The 20302-nt window shown below is 40.0% G+C and overlaps 1 long non-coding RNA gene across 1 annotated transcript; it reads left to right on the top strand.

Annotated features, from left to right (window-relative positions):
• Positions 1 to 4089: 4089 nt before the first annotated feature.
• LOC129352039 (uncharacterized) lies at positions 4090 to 5230 on the top strand. The gene is made up of 3 exons (XR_008604838.1): positions 4090 to 4261; positions 4709 to 4882; positions 5023 to 5230. It is a non-coding gene; the product is annotated as an uncharacterized LOC129352039 (long non-coding RNA).
• Positions 5231 to 20302: the final 15072 nt, after the last annotated feature.

The following is a 20302-nucleotide window of genomic DNA, read 5'->3' as shown; positions in this document are numbered from 1 at the left end:
ACTATACAAGTTGATAAACCTTTGCCCTGGGATCTGTGTTTCTTTTATCTTTGAAGCAATGAGTTTGTCACTTTGGAGACGGATGGCCAGGGTTACACTTAGCCTAGTAGGAAGAATGGGTCGTTTGCATACACCCAGAGTCTCAGGAACTGAACTTTACGACCCCAGAGGGGGACGGGAACTGAACCAGAGAATCCCGGGAACAGAGCAAGATGCTTGCAGTTACAATTGCCCTGACAGGAGGACAAGGGGACCACAGGTGCCAACCAGGGGGAAAGAGTTGATACCTAGCAGGAGAGCGGATCAAAGGCTAGATGTCCCAAGAAACTCTAGTTTTATGGTCCAGAAAGACACAAACAACTGTGACCTCCGGAGATGCAAAGACGGTACCTTGAGAATGTGTATTGTGTTTGCCACTCCTTCTATGCAAATGTTTTCTAATTAAGCTACGCCTCAATGAAATAAATATGCAGTTGCAGAGAAGCACGTTAGAACTGGTCCAGAGACAGAGACAAAGGAATGTCTCCGTTCAATTGGAAGATTGCATAAGAAAATTTAACCGTCTCCCTCTGTCCTTATTTAAAGACCAGCAAGAGTGCTGGGTAATAGATCCAACACATGTCAAATTTAAAGATTATTTAAAGATAATTTCATTACCTTTAAATCTCCTGGATCTCCACCATCAGAGAGGTGAGCTGTATCTAATTGCTTTAACTGTGGAAACTGAACCAGAAAGAACTCAGATGTTTCCAGTTATATTTCCAGAGGTTTGATCCATTATCTACAGAAATCAGCTGCTCTGTTCTCATGAAAACACCTTCATATCTTTATCTCTGGATGTTGATGATGATGTTCTGCTTCCTGGCTCCATGTCAGACTAACAGTGGATCACATTTCCACTGGGAAATACCTGATAAAGCCATTCTGGTCCATGAGGACAGAATGGCTTTAGCATTTCTGTCCGTTTCAGTCCGTTTACGGTGCAAAACAAATGATTCGAATCTTGCAGAGTAACCTGGAACTGGGGAAATTTGGGATATTGATTTTGTTATTATTAGCTTATCGAGAGAAACTACTCAATACCTTAGATCAACATTATCAGATTCCAGAGAAACCCCTAGTTTATTAATCACAAACTACTTATTCTTAAACATGGGTTATACCTTTTTGGTATAACCCCATGTGCATTGAGAGAGCAGTTCAGCAGGGAAGGAAAGCTTCATGATGTGGTTGGTGAGATCTGCTGGAACTCAACCAAACTGAGCTGATATGGACCATCAGAGGTTCTGCTGGTTCTTAGTGGGATCAGCAGGAACATTAAATCTTTACAACTATTTAGTTGTAAAGATTTAACTATTTATATCACTTCTTGGACCTTTGGTTGTCTCTGTGTGGACAGATACAATGTGAGCTCACTGGCTTCCAAGGATCTACAGGATCCATTTTAAAATCCCCACTATAACATCCAGTAGAGGATCCCACATGGACACACCCACATATTTCAGACCTCCTCCATGTCCACATCACCTCAGATCTAGTCATCAGAACCTGATGGATGTCCCACACTGTCCTGAAGACCTGTGTGGACAGAGCCTTCACTTCCACTGTCCCCAAGCTCTGGGAAACTGTCTCCACCAGCATCAGATCTGCTGACAGTTTGGACTGTTTGAAGTCCAAGTTCAAAATCAACATTTTAAAATGGTTCCTGGATTATTCTGGTGTTACTGATATTCATCAATGTAGATAATTTTCCTCTTCCTCACTTTGAATTGTGTTTGTGTGATGGTATGTTTTACTATATTAAGGACTTTTAATCTGAAACTCCTGGTGATTTCCTCTGTGAAAACTACTGGATGAATATTTCCTGACTTCCTAAATGTTCCTGGTTCCTCCACAGAGTGGACCAGCAGAGCTCAGAGGTTCCCAGTGGTTCATCAATCCAGCAGCATCAAACACAGCTAGACTTCATATTTATGGTCTGTACATGAACAACTACTTTTTTATGGGTTTTGTTCACATTCATCTCCATGCTGCACTTTGTAGACCAGAGGACTGTCAGTCTGTCCAACATCCATCTGGTGTTTGGCTCCATGATTTCACTCTGACATTTCCTTCATCTATTATTCTGTTCCAGCTGCTGGAGGAAAACATTGTCACTTTTGTGAAGAAAGAACTGAAAAAGATCCAGAAATTTCTGAGTCCAGATGACCCAGAACATTCAGAGAGTCAGAGAGATGATGAGGTGTTGGAAGGTGATGATGAAGAGCAGAGGAGGAGCAGCAGAGAGGCAGTGATGAAGATCACAGTGAACTTCCTGAGGATGATGAAGCAGGAGGAGCTGGCTGACCGTCTGCAGAGCAGTAGGTGCATTTCTTCAAAAATTTTAATTGATAGATAAATTACACATTTGCTATGGTGATGTAATCAATATGATTTTTTTATTCAAATCTGATTTTGTTATTGTGTTTATTCAGAACATCTTGCTGCAGTTTGTCAACAACTTAAATCTGGTCTGAAGAAGAAGTTCCAGTCTGTGTTTGAGGGGATTGCTAAAGCAGGAAGTCCAACCCTTCTGAACCAGATCTACACAGAGCTCTACATCACAGAGGGAGGGACTGGAGAGGTCAATGATGAACATGAGGTCAGACAGATTGAAACAGCATCCAGGAAACCACACAGACCAGAAACAACAATCAGACAAGAAGACATCTTTAAAGTCCCACCTGGAAGAGATCAACCAATCAGAACAGTGATGACAAAGGGAGTGGCTGGCATTGGGAAAACAGTCCTAACACAGAAGTTCACTCTGGACTGGGCTGAAGACAAAGCCCACCAGAACATCCAGTTCATATTTCCATTCACCTTCAGAGAGCTGAATGTGCTGAAAGAGAAAAAGTTCAGCTTGGTGGAACTTGTTCATCATTTCTTTAGTGAAACCAAAGAAATCTGCAGCTTTGAACACTTCCAGGTTCTGTTCATCTTTGATGGCTTGGATGAGAGTCGACTTCCACTGGACTTCCACAACAAGGAGATCCTGACTGATGCTACAGAGTCCACTCAGTGGATGTTCTGCTGACAAACCTCATCAGGGGGAAACTGCTTCCCTCTGCTCTCCTCTGGATAACCACACGACCTGCAGCAGCCAATCACATCCCTCCTCAGTGTGTTGGCATGGTGACAGAGGTCAGAGGGTTCAATGACCCTCAGAAGGAGGAGTACTTCAGGAAGAGATTCAGAGATAAGAAACAGGCCAGCAGGATCATCTCCCACATGAAGACATCACGAAGCCTCCACATCATGTGCCACATCCCAGTCTTCTGCTGGATCACTGCTACAGTTCTGGAGGATGTGTTGGAGACCAGAGAGGGAGGAGAGCTGCCCAGAACCCTGACTGAGATGTACATCCACTTCCTGGTGGTTCAGACCAAAATGAAGAAGGTCAAGTATGATGGAGGAGCTGAAACAGATCCACACTGGAGTCCAGAGAGCAGGAAGATGATTGAGTCTCTGGGAAAACTGGCTTTTGATCAGCTGCAGAAAGGAAACCTGATCTTCTATGAATCAGACCTGACAGAGTGTGGCATCGATATCAGAGCAGCCTCAGTGTACTCAGGAGTGTTCACACAGATCTTTAAAGAGGAGAGAGGTCTGTACCAGGACAAGGTGTTCTGCTTCGTCCATCTGAGTGTTCAGGAGTTTTTGGCTGCTCTTCATGTTCATCGGACCTTCATTAACTCTGGAGTCAACCTGATGGAAGAAAAACAAACATCTGAGAGCCTTTCATTATCTAGAGACTCTAAACTAAATTCTCTCCATCAGAGAGCTGTTGACCAGGCCTTACAGAGTCCAAATGGACACCTGGACTTGTTCCTTCGCTTCCTCCTGGGACTTTCACTGCAGACCAATCAGAGACTCCTACAATGTCTGCTGACACAGACAGGAAGTAGCTCACAGACCAATCATGAAACAGTTCAGTACATCAAGGAGAAGATCAATGAGAATGTGTCTGCAGAGAAAAGCATCAATCTGTTCCACTGTCTGAATGAACTGAATGATCGTTCTCTAGTGGAGGAGATCCAATGTCTCTGAGTTCAGGAAGTCTCTCCACAGATAAACTGTCTCCTGCTCAGTGGTCAGCTCTGGGTTTCATCTTAGTGTCATCAGGAAAAGATCTGGATGTGTTTGACCTGAAGAAATACTCTGCTTCAGAGGAGGTTCTTCTGAGGCTGCTGCCAGTGGTTAAAGCCTCCAACAAAGCTCTGTAAGGACACACATTGTCACTGTTTTATTTTTAATAAAAATATGCTCATTATGAGGTAAATATTCATGTTTTAATTTATGTTTTGGTGCATCGTTTCTTCAAAGTGTCCCATTGGGGGTTGAGCAAAGAAGAAACAGACTTCCTATAGCATCTCAACATAGTGTTACATATTAAAGCAGCAAAACTCCTCCACTGCTAAAGTTGAAACTGGATTAATAAAGTTAATTGTGGAAATTTATAATACTCTTTCCAACCTCTTTGTTACCTGTAGTTCAGTCCTTTATGGCTGGAGGTAGAAAAACTATAGAATGAACTAGTTCACAACAAATGCAAAGGTTGTGTAAAATAAGGTAGATCCTTCTCTGTCCAATAAAAACATTGATGATCTGAAAGAACATAAATTTTCAGGAATTATTTAGTAACATATTTTCCTCCCTGTCTCCTCAGACTGAGTGTCTGTAACCTCTCAGAGAGAAGCTGTGAAGCTCTGTCCTCAGTTCTCAGCTCCCAGTCCTCCAGTCTCAGAGAACTGGACCTGAGTAACAACAACCTGCAGGATTCAGGAGTGAAGCTTCTCTCTGCTGGACTGAAGAGTCCAAACTGCAACCTGGAAACTCTCAGGTAACTCTGGGCTCTTGACGAATTGTTGCATCTTAGGGCAAAAAGAAACATAATTATAGATCCATCCATCCATCAGTTCAGTCCTTGGTTTCTACCTCAATATTCTCATTTTCTCATCGTGATGAATTGTGTGTCTGCAGCTTATCAGGCTGTTTGGTCTCAGAGGAAGGCTGTGCTTCTCTGGCCTCAGCTCTGACCTCCAACCCCTCCCATCTGAAAGAGTTGGACCTGAGCTACAATCATCCAGGAGACTCAGGAGTGAAGCTGCTGTCGGCTGGACTGAAGGATCCACACTGGAGACTGGAAGCTCTCAGGTATGGAGGAACCTGCTGCAGGAGCAGAGAAGGTCTGATAGAGGAGGAAGAGGGAGAAATGTCTTTAGTCAGTCTGCTGGAAACATTTAGTTTGAAGCTGAATGTTTAATTTGATAATTAAATATTTAGACGCCTCATCTGGAGGCAGAGATCATCACCCAGTTTTCTGGAATATTCTCCAGACAAAGAACGGATCACAAGGAAAATTAAAGAGCTGGATGGTTTAATAGTTTCATAGAGACTCTGACTAAATTAATAAAAGAAGTTCAGTTAGATTTCCATGATGATCTACTGATGGCAGAAAGACTTTAAAACAATATTTGATGGAGCTCCAGACCAATCAACCCCAAGAAGCAAAGATGAGAAGAAAAGTACTCCATGTTGGTCAGATGGATGTTTAAAGTTTGGGAGAGAAAAATAAAAAACTTTAGATTTTAAACAAAACTCACAACTTTCAGAATTTAATAAAATATAAATTACATAAAAAGTGAAGAAAACAATTCATGAGGCAAAGAAAGAAAGTGAGAATTTTAATAGTTTCATCCATTTAGTAGTTTGATCTCCACCAGGGGGCGACATCTGGAAAATGATCAAAGAATGAAAGGAATCAGGAGAGAATGGAAATCCCTTGTTTTCTAGAGGAAATGAAGAATTGCAGTGAATGATGGTGAAAAAGTAGAATTGTGCTCTGTTGACTGGTAGAAATTAAAAACAATAATAAAACCTTTTAGACAGATCCAAGAAAAGACTAATGTGTTCAGGTTTCCAGTCGTTGGAAAAACTTTTGGGAATGTTCAATAAAGTTTGGAAAAATTCCCAACGTGTTGGAAAACCAGGAAATATCCATCCGACCAATCAGATTCCAGATCCACAGCTCTGACGTCACATTTAGGATCAATAATGGAATGGTAATAAGAGAAAGAATCAGATTTTATTGATAAAGTAGAGGGATGATATCAGCCCATCAGATGGTTTAGAAGAGGGAGAGGAAGCATCATGGGACTGCAGAGGTCCTTCACCTGATCCTGTTGTTGGGACAAGAACTTTGTTCCTGAACTTAAGGACATTTTTCATGTTTCTGTACGTAAGTAGATTTAATCCTGGGAACTTTTACTCCACTACATTTTACAGTATCTGTACTTTCTACTTCACTACATTTCTATAAATTGTTGTGTTACAAGTTACATCCAAGTCGCTTTGAGCTTTTTGATTTGTTGGTTAGTTTGAAAGTAATCAATGATTCTGGTGCCTTTGCCTCCCTGATATCATGAACTGATAACTTTCAAAAATTCACCATCAAATCTGAAAAACATGTGGAGGCAAGTTAAGCTGCTAAACTCTGAGTTCTGGATGTGAAATTTTCGGGGTAAGATGTCCCTTCACACGTCTCATTCATGTTTTGCTACACTAGTAAACGTATGAACTTTTATCAGTCTATACCAGGGGTTGGCAATTCCATGCCTTGAGGGCCTCAATGTCTCCTGAAACCTTTAGATGTGTTTCTACTTCAACACACCTGAGTGAAATAATGAGGTCATTAGCAGGACTCTGCAGAACTTGACTGCATTTAGGAGGTGGTTCAGTTATTTGATGCAGGTGTGTTGGACCAGGGAGAAACCTAAGAGTTGCAGGACACCGTCCCTCGAGGACCGGGAATGCCCACCCCTGGTCTTTACTCTTTCTGAACTTATAGGCCAGGGGTGGGCACTCCTGGTCCTCGAGGGCCGGTGTCCTGCAACTCTTAGTTGTCTCCCTGATCCAACACACCTGAATCCAATAGCTGAATCACCTCCTAAATGCAATCAAGTTCTCCAGAGACCTGCTAATGACCTCATTATTTGACTCAGGTGTGTTGAAGTAGAGATACATCTAAAAGTTGAAGGAGACCGGCCCTCGAGGACCTGGAGTGCCCACCCCTGTTATAGGCCCTATTCACATGTGCCACTCAGGCTGCGTTCCAAACTCTGTTATTCTTACATCAATTTGATACATTAGTTCCCCAATGTCGGTCCTCGAGGGCCGGCATCCTGCATGTTTTAGTTTTCTCCCTGATTTAACGCGCCTGGATAATTTGATGGCTCGTTAGACGCCTAAGAAGAACATTGACATGCTGAAAAGCTTGATACTACCAGCAGGGAGGGAACTAAAACGTGCAGGATGCCGGCCCTCGAGGACCAACTTTGGGGACGCCTGCATTAGGGGCTTCCGCATTTCCCATACATATGTCCTGGGTCACTTTTTAGCTGTTAAAACGGTTTAATCTGTTGTTTAACAGGTCCGTAACCTGGTTTTCTGAGCCGCCTTCAAACGCAACATGAACGCTGAGATGCTCGCGCGGGTCGTTTTACGGGAGTAGGGGGCAGTAAGGTTGTATGTGTTTAGGGTCACTCCCGTGTCAGGGAGTGATCTCGCAGAAATGGATGAGGGTTGTGATGGCGGGGAAAATGAAGGAACATGGAATATTCAAAAGCTAAAAACAAACGCAGAAAATCGAGACAATAAACAGAATCGTCTCTTTCTGAGGCAGAAGGAGAAACAGTTGTGATGACAGACTTTAAAATAGTCTAGAAAACGGTCAACGAGGGTGTGTCCTTTGGTACGTGGAATCTAATAAAAATTACTATAGAAATTACCTCACTGGTTGGAAAAGTGAAACATGTTAAAGTGATGAGAGATGGATCTTTATTGATCATTTGTAATGATGTTAAACAAAAAGAAAGGGCACTCAATTGGAAACTTCTCATCAAAGAGGTCAAAGGTCACATGTGGGGTACCCCAAGGTTCAGTCCTAGGACCCCTCTTATTCAATATTTATATTCTCCCACTAGCTCAGGTTATAACAGGAAATAATATTAGCTACCATAACTATGCGGATGACACACAGCTCTACATTACGATGTCACCAGGTGACCTTTGACCCCATCCAATCACTGAATAAATGCTTAGAGCAGATAAATGTGTGGATGTGCCAAAACTTTCTCCAACTGAACAAAAATAAAACTGAAGTCATTATTTTTGGACCTAAAGAGGAACGATCTAGAGTTATAGATCTAGAGTTATAGATCTAGAGCTATAGATCTAGAGCTTAGATCTAGAGCTATAGATCTAGAGCTATAGATCTAGAGTCAATGCACAGCTTCAGTTATTACAACTAAAAACTAGCGATCAGGCCCGAAACCTGGGAGTAGTGATGGACTCGGACTTGAACCTCCAGAGCCACATAAAGACAGTAACAAAATCAGCCTTCTATCACCTGAAGAACATCTCCAGGATTAGAGGACTAATGTCTCAGCCAGATCTAGAGAAACTCATTCATGCGTTTATCTTTAGTCGCATTGATTATTGCAACAGCATCTTCACAGGCCTGTCCAACAAATCAATCAAACAGCTGCAGCTGATCCAGAAGCTGCTGCTCCTGTTCTCACTAGAACCAGGAAGATAGAGACATAACAGCAGTTTTAAAGTCCCTCCACTGGCTCCCTGTAGCTCAAAGAATAGATTTTAAAATACTGTTGTTAGTTTACAAATCACTGAACGGTTTAGCACCACAATACATCAAAGATCTGCTGTTGTTGTATCAACCTTCCAGACTCTCAGGTTCTGGTTCTGGTTCTGCTCTGCATCCCCAGAACCAGAACCAAGAGAGGAGAAGCAGCTTTCAGCATCTATGCACCAAAAATCTGGAACAAACTTCCAGAAAATTGTAAAACAGCTGAAACCCTGACTTCCTTTAAATCTTAACTAAAACAGACCTGTTTAGAGTTTTATTTGAAATGTAATATGTATGGATTCGTATTTGTGGATATTTATTTATTTATTTATTTATTTCTTCCTGTTGTGGGCAACGGGGCCCGGCGAATACCCGTGGTTAAACGGACGGCGGAGTCTGGTGGTAACAGGCGCTTAAATTCCGTGACAAAAAGAAGGAAAGGAAAAAAAAGAAGAAAAAAAAACACTTGGTATTTTATTCTATGTTGCATGCCTTTGTGTTTTGTGTTTATGATGTAAAGCACTTTGAAATGCTTGTAGCTGAAATGTGCTATACAAATAAAATTTGATTGATTGATTGAATATTAAAAAAGTCTTAGGTGAGAATGTAAGGGGAGAATGTTGGATAAAGGAAATGTGTATATGGCGTAATTTCAGGTATTTCTCCTGATGTGCCAGTTGATGACATTAAATATGTCAGGAGGGAAAGTAGTTGAAGTCAGATGGTTGAAAAGGAACCAGGATGGAGAAAGGAGTGATAGCTTTTCTGTCATGATAAAGTTTGAAGAGAAAACTACCAGACAAAGTATTTGTGGGATATATGAGTTATGATGTTGGACCATTTATTCCTCCGCCTCTACAGTGTTTTAAATGTCAAACATTTGGACATGTTGCAGTGGCATGCAAGGGGAAACAGAAGTGTGGGAGATGTGCTGGGGATCATGAGTATGAGAAATGTGAGGAGGGAGCTCCTTAAAATGTTGTAATTGTGGAGGTGAACATAGTTCAGGTTTCAGGACATCCCCTGTCTACTAGAGCTCCCCCTGTACAAGAGCTGCAGAAGTACAGAAAATTAAAATTACTAATGGGATCCCTTCTGTAGAAGCGGCTGAAAAAGTGCTGTCCAACCAATGATGCATCCAAAGAAAGTGATGGGTAGAAGAAGGAAGTTTTAATTGTGGAATGCAATAAGATTAAAGTTGACACTATTCATGAGGAAAGAGGATTTTGTTTTATTCATGGTGGAGGTTATAAATTGCACTGATCAAACACAAAGGAAAACAGAAAAAATTCAAATCATTGTGAAGGCAGCACAAAAGTATCTTAATTTAAGAATGCTAGCTGGGAGTCAAATAAGGAAAAACTGAATGAGACACAATCTTCTTTATTTTCATCATGCAGTGGTGGCCCTTCTTCTTCATGTTAGTTATATTCCATTTAAATGCAAGAAGTCTCATTAGTAATGGTCTGGTTCAAGAAATACATTTCTGATTTGATAATTAAACCTCATTTGATCTGCATTCAAGAAACTTGGTTTAAGCCCCAATTAGAGTTTGTAATCCCTGGATATTCAACAATTAGACATGATAGAAAGGAAAGACCAGGTGGGGGAGTGAAAACTTTTGTTCAAGATGGTAAAAGTTATAAAGTGGAATCAATAGGACAGAAATATGATCATTTTTTTCCAGATCTTAATAACTATCAGATTTCAGTGGTTAATTTGTATAATTCTAGCAAGAAGTTGACCATTCAAGATCTTAATGAAGTAAATGTTCAGAATAAAGGAACAACTGTATGGTGTGGTGATTTTAATTCACAAAAATGTTTTAGTTATTGAAGAGTTTCTTGAATCATATTCACTGGTTTGTGTCAATGATGGATGTTCTACTAGGTATGATTGTAATAGGAATTTAGAAAGTGTGTTAGATCTAACATTGGTGCAAAGGGAATAGCAGGAATTACATGTTGGGAGTTGCTGAGTGATTCTCCTATGGGATCATTTTCCAATTATAATGACGGTTGGTTCTAAAGCAGTTAAAGAACAGGAAGTAATGATCCTAGATGGAGATTAAGTCAGGATAACTGGGATTTATTTCAATATTTTGTTAAAAACCAGTTTGAAAAATTAGATGAAAACTTGTTTTTTGATGTGTAATTATGTAATTCAAAGATTGTCTGTTATTATTAATGCAGCAGAAACTGCCATTTCTAAAACAGGGAAGAAAAAATAAAAAATCTACTCATGGTGGAATGAGCAATGTAGTATTGCTATAAAGGGAACAAATAAAGCTTTTAAATTGATGGCATACTTCTGAAGCTTTAATTCAATATAAGAAACACAGGCTATAGTTAGAAAGACAATAAGGTGCTAAGAAGGTTTGTTGGAGGCAATATTTTAATTTTATTGGAAGAGAAACTAAGTTAGCTGAGATATGGAGAGTTATTAAGAAAATGAATGGTGTTAAGAAAAACGTTTCTTTACCTGAACTAGAATTCAATGGGAAAATAGCTGTTAGTAATATAGAAAAGTTAGTTTTTAGCAGAAACGTTAATTAAAGTACATAGTTCAGAAAATCTGTCTGAAGATATAAAGAGTTATAAAGAGAAGATTTTAGCTGAAAATCCAGGAGTCACTAATAAGAAAATCATCTCAAATCAAGAGCTAGATTTGACTTTTACTATGAATGAGCTGAAAAAAGCTAAACAGTCAAGACCAGTAAAAGATGGACTTTGTTATATAATGCTTAAACATTTAAATGAAATATCGCTTACTATTATTTTAAAATGTTTTAATCTGATTTGGGAGACAGGAATAATTCCTGCTGCATGGAAACAGTCAGTTATAATTCCTGTGTTGAAACCAGGTAAAAATCCTACAGACCTTCAAACTATAGACCTTTAGCTCTTACATCTCAATCTGGAAAATAATGGAGAGGATAGTAACAGAAAGACCATCATATTTTCTTGAAAGTAAAAATGTATTCTGTCCATATCAAAGTGGTTTTAGTGCAGGAAGAAATACGATGGATGTGAAACTGCCTGGAGTCAGAAGTAAGGAAACAAATAAAGAAATGGTGATAGCTGTGTTCTCTGATATAGAAAAGGCATATGATATGTTATGGAAAGACGGATTATTGATTAAACCAGAAAAACTTGGTTTTAGGGAAGGTTTATAACTGTTTTAGATTTTCTGTTTGGTAGAGAAATGGAAGTTAGAGTTGCTTTTTCCTCTAGATACACAAACTACCACACAAGGTCGTGTGTGTTGTCCAATTCTGTTTAATATTATGGTAAATGATATTTTTGATGAGATAGATAGAAGTATAGGGAAATCTTTATTTGCTGATGATGGGGCTCTCTGGGTGCATCATCTCATATATTTACAGAAAAAGATGCAGGAGGCCATTTTGAAAGTTGGGCCAATAAATGGGGATTTAGGATGTCAGGTGTAAAGTCTCAAGTGATGTTTTTATAGAAGAGGTTAATTTAAAACTCTATAATCAGAAGCTTGATCAAGTGAATAAAGGAGATTTTTAGGTGTCATCTTTGATGGAAAATTAACCTGGAGACAGTAAATAGAATTAGTTCCAAATAAATGTAAAAAGTGAATAATTTGTTGTGTTTCTGGACAGGAATGTGGAGCTTCAAGAAGTGGCTGTTGGGAGTTTATCAGGCTCTCATGAGATCTTCCTTAGATTATGGAGGTGCAGCATATATAGCAGCTGCTGACAGTCAGTGGAGAAAACTTGATAGCGAACAAACACAAGGGTTACGGACATGTTGTGGAGCTTTCAGATCATCTCCTTTAGCTGCTTTGCAAGTTGAAACTGGTGAGCTTCCTTTAAGATGAAGAAGACTGAAGCTGATGAATGTGTATTGGGTAAATCTACAGGGACATAATGACCATCATCCAACTGAGGCTGAGCTGCAGGACTGTTGGGAACATCATGAATCTGATTGTAATAGCTTTGGATGGATTGGGGACTGAAAAGCTCCCAGTTTCAGTCTGAACCAGTTCCAGTTTAGTTTTACGGTTCCACAGTCACCAATTCCACCTCAGTTATTTATCACAGCACAAGTTGATCTGCATGGAGCGCAGCGTCTCCTGCCATGAATGTCCCAGTAACGTTAAACTGGATTAATGTCAATAATCTCATATTTACAGTCATATTCAATAAATTAGAATATGGTTCCCATGAGGCTCGTTTGTCAGGTTTTAAAACAACTTCATCAGATATTAAACATATTTTTCATTAGACCCACATTTCTGCATTAAGTTTTTATTGATCTGTAATCTGATCAGAAATGTTTTCATGAGCTGTAAGCAATAAATCATCATCATTAACAAATAAAAGCTTTAAAACAGTTTGTGGGGAATTAATCTGTATGATGTGTTTAACTTGTGAGCCGAGTTACTGAAATACTTTTCATAAATAATGTAATTTATTGAAAATGACTGAAGTTAAGGATGATAGAGAGACGCAGGTCATCCTGAAATTATGATGCATAGAATCACAAATTTAATCTAAACTGTTACAGAGAGAAAACACAATAAAACATGATTTATCTGCAGTTTGTTCATTACTGATTGTTCCTGTCTCAGTGGAGGACAATGTGTGTCTGAGAGACATGTAATGTCCATGTTTTCTGCTGAAAGAGACTGATGCTCTGACCCCCCTCCTCCTTTCAGGGTGGAGCCTGCTGGAGGCGATTCTTGACTCCAGGTCTGAGGAAATGTAAGTGTGTTTTTCATCTGATTCATGACAACAAAGCAGCTCACATTCAACCATCTTCAAACTGTCACATCACTCATTCAGGAGTCAAAGTGTCAATAAATGATCAATAACTGCAGCTGGATTGTGTTTGTTCTCCATCAGATTCCTGTCAACTCACCATCGACACAAACACAGTGAGCAGAAACCTCAAACTGTCTGAAGACAACAGGAAGGTGACATGGATGAAGGAGCTTCAGTCATATCCTGATCATCCAGACAGATTTGATAACTCAGCTGCTGTGTAGAACTGGTCTGACTGGTCGCTGTTACTGGGAGGTTGAGTGGAGAGGAGATGTTTATATATCAGTGAGTTACAGAAGAATCAAGAGGAAAGGAGACAGTATAGACTGTTGGTTTGGATATAATGATCATTCCTGGAGTCTGAGATGCTTTGATGATGTTGGTTATTCTGTCATTCACAATACATAAAAACTCGTCTCTCCTCCTCCTCTGTCTCTAACAGAGTAGCAGTGTATGTGGACTGTCCTGCTGGCATTCTGTCCTTCTACAGAGTCTCCTCTGACTCACTGATCCTCCTCCACACCTTCAACACCACATTCACTGTACCTCTGATTCCTGGATTCTGGTTAGGTCCTGATTCCTCAGTGTTTCTGACCTGATTGGAGTCTAAAGAGTCTAAAGTTTTTCCTCCTGTCAGAGAAACTCTCTCACTGTTGAACAGATAGTTCAGTCTCTACAATCTATTTCTTAGTGAAATGATTCTGATTGAGTCCTTAGAAACTTTTTCTTCTTCCAGTCCTTTAAAGATGGAAGCTGGGATTATTCCAGGATTATTCCAGGATTATTCCAGGATCTTCATGTTTTTCTCTTTGTTTCCAGTCAAAGCTTCACTCTGAATATCAAGATGTTGTTTCTCTTTTTTTTTCTTTTCATTCATCAGATTTCATTGAAATATTGATCAATTTTTCTCAATCTGATCAGTTTCTGTTTCTATCGGCTCCTAAGTTTCTCAACATGTCAGATTTGAATATTAAATCTTCCTTTCATAAATTTGCTGCAGTTTTTCTTCATGTTTTTAAATAAAAACATTTTTCTTCTGCATTTGGTTCATTTGCTGCTCATTCTGTTCTTTTCCTGTTTTAATTTAAATATTTGCATTAAAATGATTTTTTCATCAACTCTGCCTTTCAGAAAGTCCTAGTTAAAGTAAAACATTCCCATCCCATGAAGGTCAGAGGTCAATGCTTTGAAGCATAAAGTGGGAAAATCTTAATATTTTCTGTTTCATTCAGAACTTCTACCTGAAACTCAGAACCTGCAGAACATTTTTCTCTTTGGAGAAAAAATCCAAAAGCCAATCAGAACCAGCGTTATAAATAATGTCGCCCTGTCGGATCACTTTGCTGTTATCTTTGAAGGTTCTTTATTCTTTGACCCACTTGGACAAACAGCTGCTGTCACAAAACGTTCTTTCACAGAAAACACAGCAGAAACATTTAATCAAATCTACTCTTCCTCCTCACCCTTAAGCTGTAATGATGTAGATCAGTTGTTAGATGATTTTCAGTCTAAAGTTTCATATATCATTGATTCTATTGCTCCAATTAAAGTAAAGTTGTGTCTGGTAGGAAGAAATCTCCATGGAGAAAAGCACAAACAGTTCGGTCTGCAAGACAACAGAGCAGAACAAAAATGGAGCAAAACTCAACTTCACGTTCATAATGACATCTATAAAGAAAGACTACGTAACTATCACTCAACACTAAAACATGGAAGGGAGGCTTTCTTTGCAGATGTCATAAACAAAAACATCAATAATGCTCAAACTTTATTTGCAACAGTTGACAGGCTCACAAACCCTCCTATGACGTTTCCACCTGAACTCCAATCTAATGCTGATGGAACAAGTTTTCCAGCTTCTTTTCAGAGAAAATTAAAAAATCAGAGGATTAATCTGCACATCAACTCTAAAGCCAGAACCATTGCTGGACCCACAAATCAATCAAACAGCTGCAGCTGATCCAGAAGCTGCTGCTCCTGTTCTCACTAGAACCAGGAAGATAGAGACATAACAGCAGTTTTAACGTCCCTCCACTGGCTCCCTGTAGCTCAAAGAATAGATTTTAAAATACTGTTGTTAGTTTATAAATCACTGAACGTTTAGCACCACAATACATCAAAGATCTGCTGTTGTTGTATCAACCTTCCAGACTCTCAGGTTCTGGTTCTGGTTCTGCTCTGCATCCCCAGAACCAGAACCAAGAGAGGAGAAGCAGCTTTCAGCATCTATGCTGAAAGCATAGATGCTGTTTGTTGCATTATTCAACAAACAGCAGAAACCCTGACTTCCTTAAAATCTCAACTAAAAACTCACCTGTTTAGAACTTTATTTAAAATGTAATATGTAACAATGTATTGTTTATTATATGTTGCATGACTTTGTGTTCTTGTGTTTATGATGTAAAGCACTTTGAAATGCCTTGCTGCTGAAATGTGCTATACAAATAAAATTTGATTTGATTTGATTAGGCAGCTAGCTAACCAAAACAAGCATTAATCAGCTAGCTAACCAAAACAAGCATTAATCAGCTAGCTAACCAAAACAAGCATTAATCAACTAGCTAACCAAAACAAGCATTAATCAGGTAGCTAACCAGAACCTGCATTATGCAGCTAGCTAACCAAAACAAGCATTAATCAGCTAGCTAACCAGAACCTGCATTATGCAGCTAGCTAACCAGATCAAGCATTAATCAGCTAGCTAACCAGAACATTTATTACACAGCTGTCTAACAACAACCAGCATTAATCAGCTAGCTAAATGGAACCTGCGTTAATCAGCTAGCAAACCAGAACCTGCATTATGCAGCTAGCAACCAGAACAAGCATTAATCAGCTAGCTAAAAGGAACCAGCATTAATAATCTAGCTCACCAGCACCAGCATTCATCACCTAGCTAACTAGAATTTGCATTATTCAGCAAGATAACCAGAACCAGCGTTAACCAGCTAGCTAACCAGAACCTGCATTATTCACCTTGCTAACCAGAACCGCATTATGCAGCTAGCTAACCAGATCAAGCATTCATCATCTAGCTAACCAGAATCGGCGTTAATCAGCTAGCTAACTATAATCTGCATTATTCACTTGCTAACCATAATCTGCAATATTCAGCTAGCAACCAGAACCTGCATTAATCAGCTAGCTAAGAACCTGTGTTAATAAGCTAGCTAACCAGAACCAGCTTTAATCATGTAGCTAACCAATACCTGCATTAATCATCTTGCTAACCATAATCTGCATTATTCAGCTAGCTAACCAGAACCATTGTTAATCAGCTAGCTTACCAAAATCAGCGTTAATCAGCTAGCTAAAGAACCAGCATTAATAATCTAGCTCACCAGCACCAGCATTCATCACCTAGCTAACCAGAACCAACCATAATCAGCTAGCTAACCAGAACCAGCGTTTATCAGCTAACTAACCAGAACCTGCATTATTCAGCTAGCTAACAGCACCTGCATTCATCACCTAGCTAACCAGAACCTGCATTATGCAGCTAGCTAACCAGATCAAGCATTAATCAGCTAGCTAACCAGAACCAGCGTTCATCACCTAGCTAACCAGAACCTGCATTCATCACCTAGCTAACCAGAACCTGCATTATTCAACTAGCTAACCAGAACCAGCATTCATCACCTAGCTAACCAGAACCTGCGTTAATCAGCTAGCTAACAGCAACTGCATTCATCACCTAGCTAACCAGAACCTGCATTATGCAGCTAGCTAACCAGAACCTGCATTCATCACCAGCTAACCAGAACCTGCATTATTCAACTAGCTAACCAGAACCAGCGTTAATCAGCTAGCTAACCAGAACCTGCATTATTCAACTTGCTAACCAGAACCTGCATTATGCAGCTAGCTAACCAGATCAAGCATTAATCAGCTAGCTAACCAGATCAAGCATTCATGATCTAGCTAACCAGAATCGCGTTAATCAGCTAGCTAACCAGATCAAGCATTCATGATCTAGCTAACCAGAATCAGCGTTAATCAGCTAGCTAACCACAACCAGCATTATTCAGCTGGCTAACCAGAACCATCATTAATCAGCTAGCTAACCATAATCTGCATTATTCATCTAGCTAACCAGAACCTGCATAAATCAGCTAGCCAACTGGAACCTGCGTTAATAAGCTAGCTAACCAGAATCAGCGTTAATCAGCTAGCTGAAAGGAACCAGCATTAATAATCTAGCTCACCAGCACCAGCATTCATCACCTAGCTAACTAGAATTTGCATTATTCAGCAAGATAACCAGAACCAGCGTTAACCAGCTAGCTGACCAGAAAAAGCTTTAATCATTTAACTAACCAGAACCTGCATTATTCAGCTACCTAACCAGAACCAGCTTTAATCAGCTAGCTAACAGCACCTGCATTCATCACCTAGCTAACCAGAACCAACCATAATCAGCTAGCTAACCAGAACCAGCGTTAATCAGCTAGCTAACCAGAACCTGCATTATTCACCTTGCTAACCAGAACCGCATTATGCAGCTAGCTAACCAGATCAAGCATTCATCATCTAGCTAACCAGAATCGGCGTTAATCAGCTAGCTAACTATAATCTGCATTATTCATCTAGCTATCCATAATCTGCATTATTCAGCTAGCTAACCAGAACCTGCATTAATCAGCTAGCTAAATGGAACCTGTGTTAATAAGCTAGCTAACCAGAACCAGCTTTAATCATGTAGCTAACCAATACCTGCATTAATCATCTTGCTAACCATAATCTGCATTATTCAGCTAGCTAACCAGAACCATCGTTAATCAGCTAGCTTACCAGAATCAGCGTTAATCAGCTAGCTAAAGAACCAGCATTAATAATCTAGCTCACAGCACCAGCATTCATCACCCAGCTAACCAGAACCAACATAATCAGCTAGCTAACCAGAACCAGCGTTAATCAGCTAACTAACCAGAACCTGAATTATTCAGCTAGCTAACAGCACATGCATTCATCACCTAGCTAACCAGAACCTGCATTATGCAGCTAGCTACCAGATCAAGCATTAATCAGCTAGCTAACCAGAACCAGCGTTCATCACCTAGCTAACCAGAACCTGCATTATGCAGCTAGCTAACCAGATCAAGCATTATCAGCTAGCTAACCAGATCAAGCATTCATGATCTAGCTAACCAGAATCGCGTTAATCAGCTAGCTAACCAGATCAAGCATTCATGATCTAGCTAACCAGAATCAGCGTTAATAAGCTAGCCAATCAGAACCTGCATTATGCAGCTAGCTAACCAGATCAAGCATTAATCAGCTAGCTAACCAGAACCTGCATTATATGACTAGCTAACCAGAACCAGCGTTCATCACTAGCTAGCCAGAACCTGCATTCATCACCTAGCTAACCAGAACCTGCATTATGCAGTTAGCTAACCAGATCAAGCATTAATCAGCTTGCTAACCAGAACCTGCATTATGCAGCTAGCTAACCAGATCAAGCATTATTCAGCTAGCTAACCAGAACCTGCATTAATCAGCTAGCTAAGGAACCTGTGTTAATAGCTAGCTAACCAGAACCAGCTTTAATCATGTAGCTAACCAATACCTGCATTAATCATCTTGCTAACCATAATCTGCATTATTCAGCTAGCTAACCAGAACCATCGTTAATCAGCTAGCTACCAGAATCAGCGTTAATCAGCTAGCTAAAAGAACCAGCATTAATAATCTAGCTACCAGCACCAGCATTCATCACCCAGCTAACCAGAACCAACCATAATCAGCTAGCTAACCAGAACCAGCGTCAATCAGCTAACTAACCAGAACCTGAATTATTCAGCTAGCTAACAGCACATGCATTCATCACCTAGCTAACCAGAACCTGCATTATGCAGCTAGCTACCCAGATCAAGCATTAATCAGCTAGCTAACCAGAACCAGCGTTCATCACCTAGCTAACCAGAACCTGCATTATGCAGCTAGCTAACCAGATCAAGCATTAATCAGCTAGCTAACCAGATCAAGCATTCATGATCTAGCTAACCAGAATCGGCGTTAATCAGCTAGCTAACCAGATCAAGCATTCATGATCTAGCTAACCAGAATCAGCGTTAATCAGCTAGCTAACCAGAACCTGCATTATGCAGCTAGCTAACCAGATCAAGCATTAATCAGCTAGCTAACCAGAACCTGCATTATATGACTAGCTAACCAGAACCAGCGTTCATCACCTAGCTAGCCAGAACCTGCATTCATCACCTAGCTAACCAGAACCTGCATTATGCAGTTAGCTAACCAGATCAAGCATTAATCAGCTTGCTAACCAGAACCTGCATTATGCAGCTAGCTAACCAGATCAAGCATTAATCAGCTAGCTAACCAGAACCTGCTTTATTCAACTAGCTAACCAGAACCAGGTTAATCAGCTAACTAACCAGAACATGCATTGTTCAGCTAGCTAACCAGAATGTGCATTATTCAACTAGCTAACCAGAACCATGTTCATCAGCTAGCTAACCAGCACCTGCATTATGCAGCTAGCTAACCAGATCAAGCATTAATCAGCTAGCTAACCAGAACCTGCTTATTCAACTAGCTAACCAGAACCAGCGTTAATCAGCTAGCTAACCAGCACCTGCATTATGCAGCTAGCTAACCAGATCAAGCATTAATCAACTAGCTAACCAGAACCAGCATTAATTAGCTAGCTAACCAGATCAAGCATTAATCAACTAACTAACCAGAACCAGCATTACTTAGCTAGTTAACCAGAACCAGCATTAATCAACTAGCTAACCAGAACCAGCATTAATTAGCTAGCTAACCAGATCAAGCATTAATCAACTAGCTAACCAGAA

Source organism: Poeciliopsis prolifica, unplaced genomic scaffold (genome assembly GCF_027474105.1).
Source record: "Poeciliopsis prolifica strain line A6 unplaced genomic scaffold, Auburn_PproV2 SCAFFOLD071, whole genome shotgun sequence".
Lineage (NCBI taxonomy): Eukaryota > Metazoa > Chordata > Actinopteri > Cyprinodontiformes > Poeciliidae > Poeciliopsis > Poeciliopsis prolifica.
The sequence above is the reverse complement of the archived record's forward strand: the minus strand, read 5'-3'. Positions and strand labels throughout refer to the sequence as shown.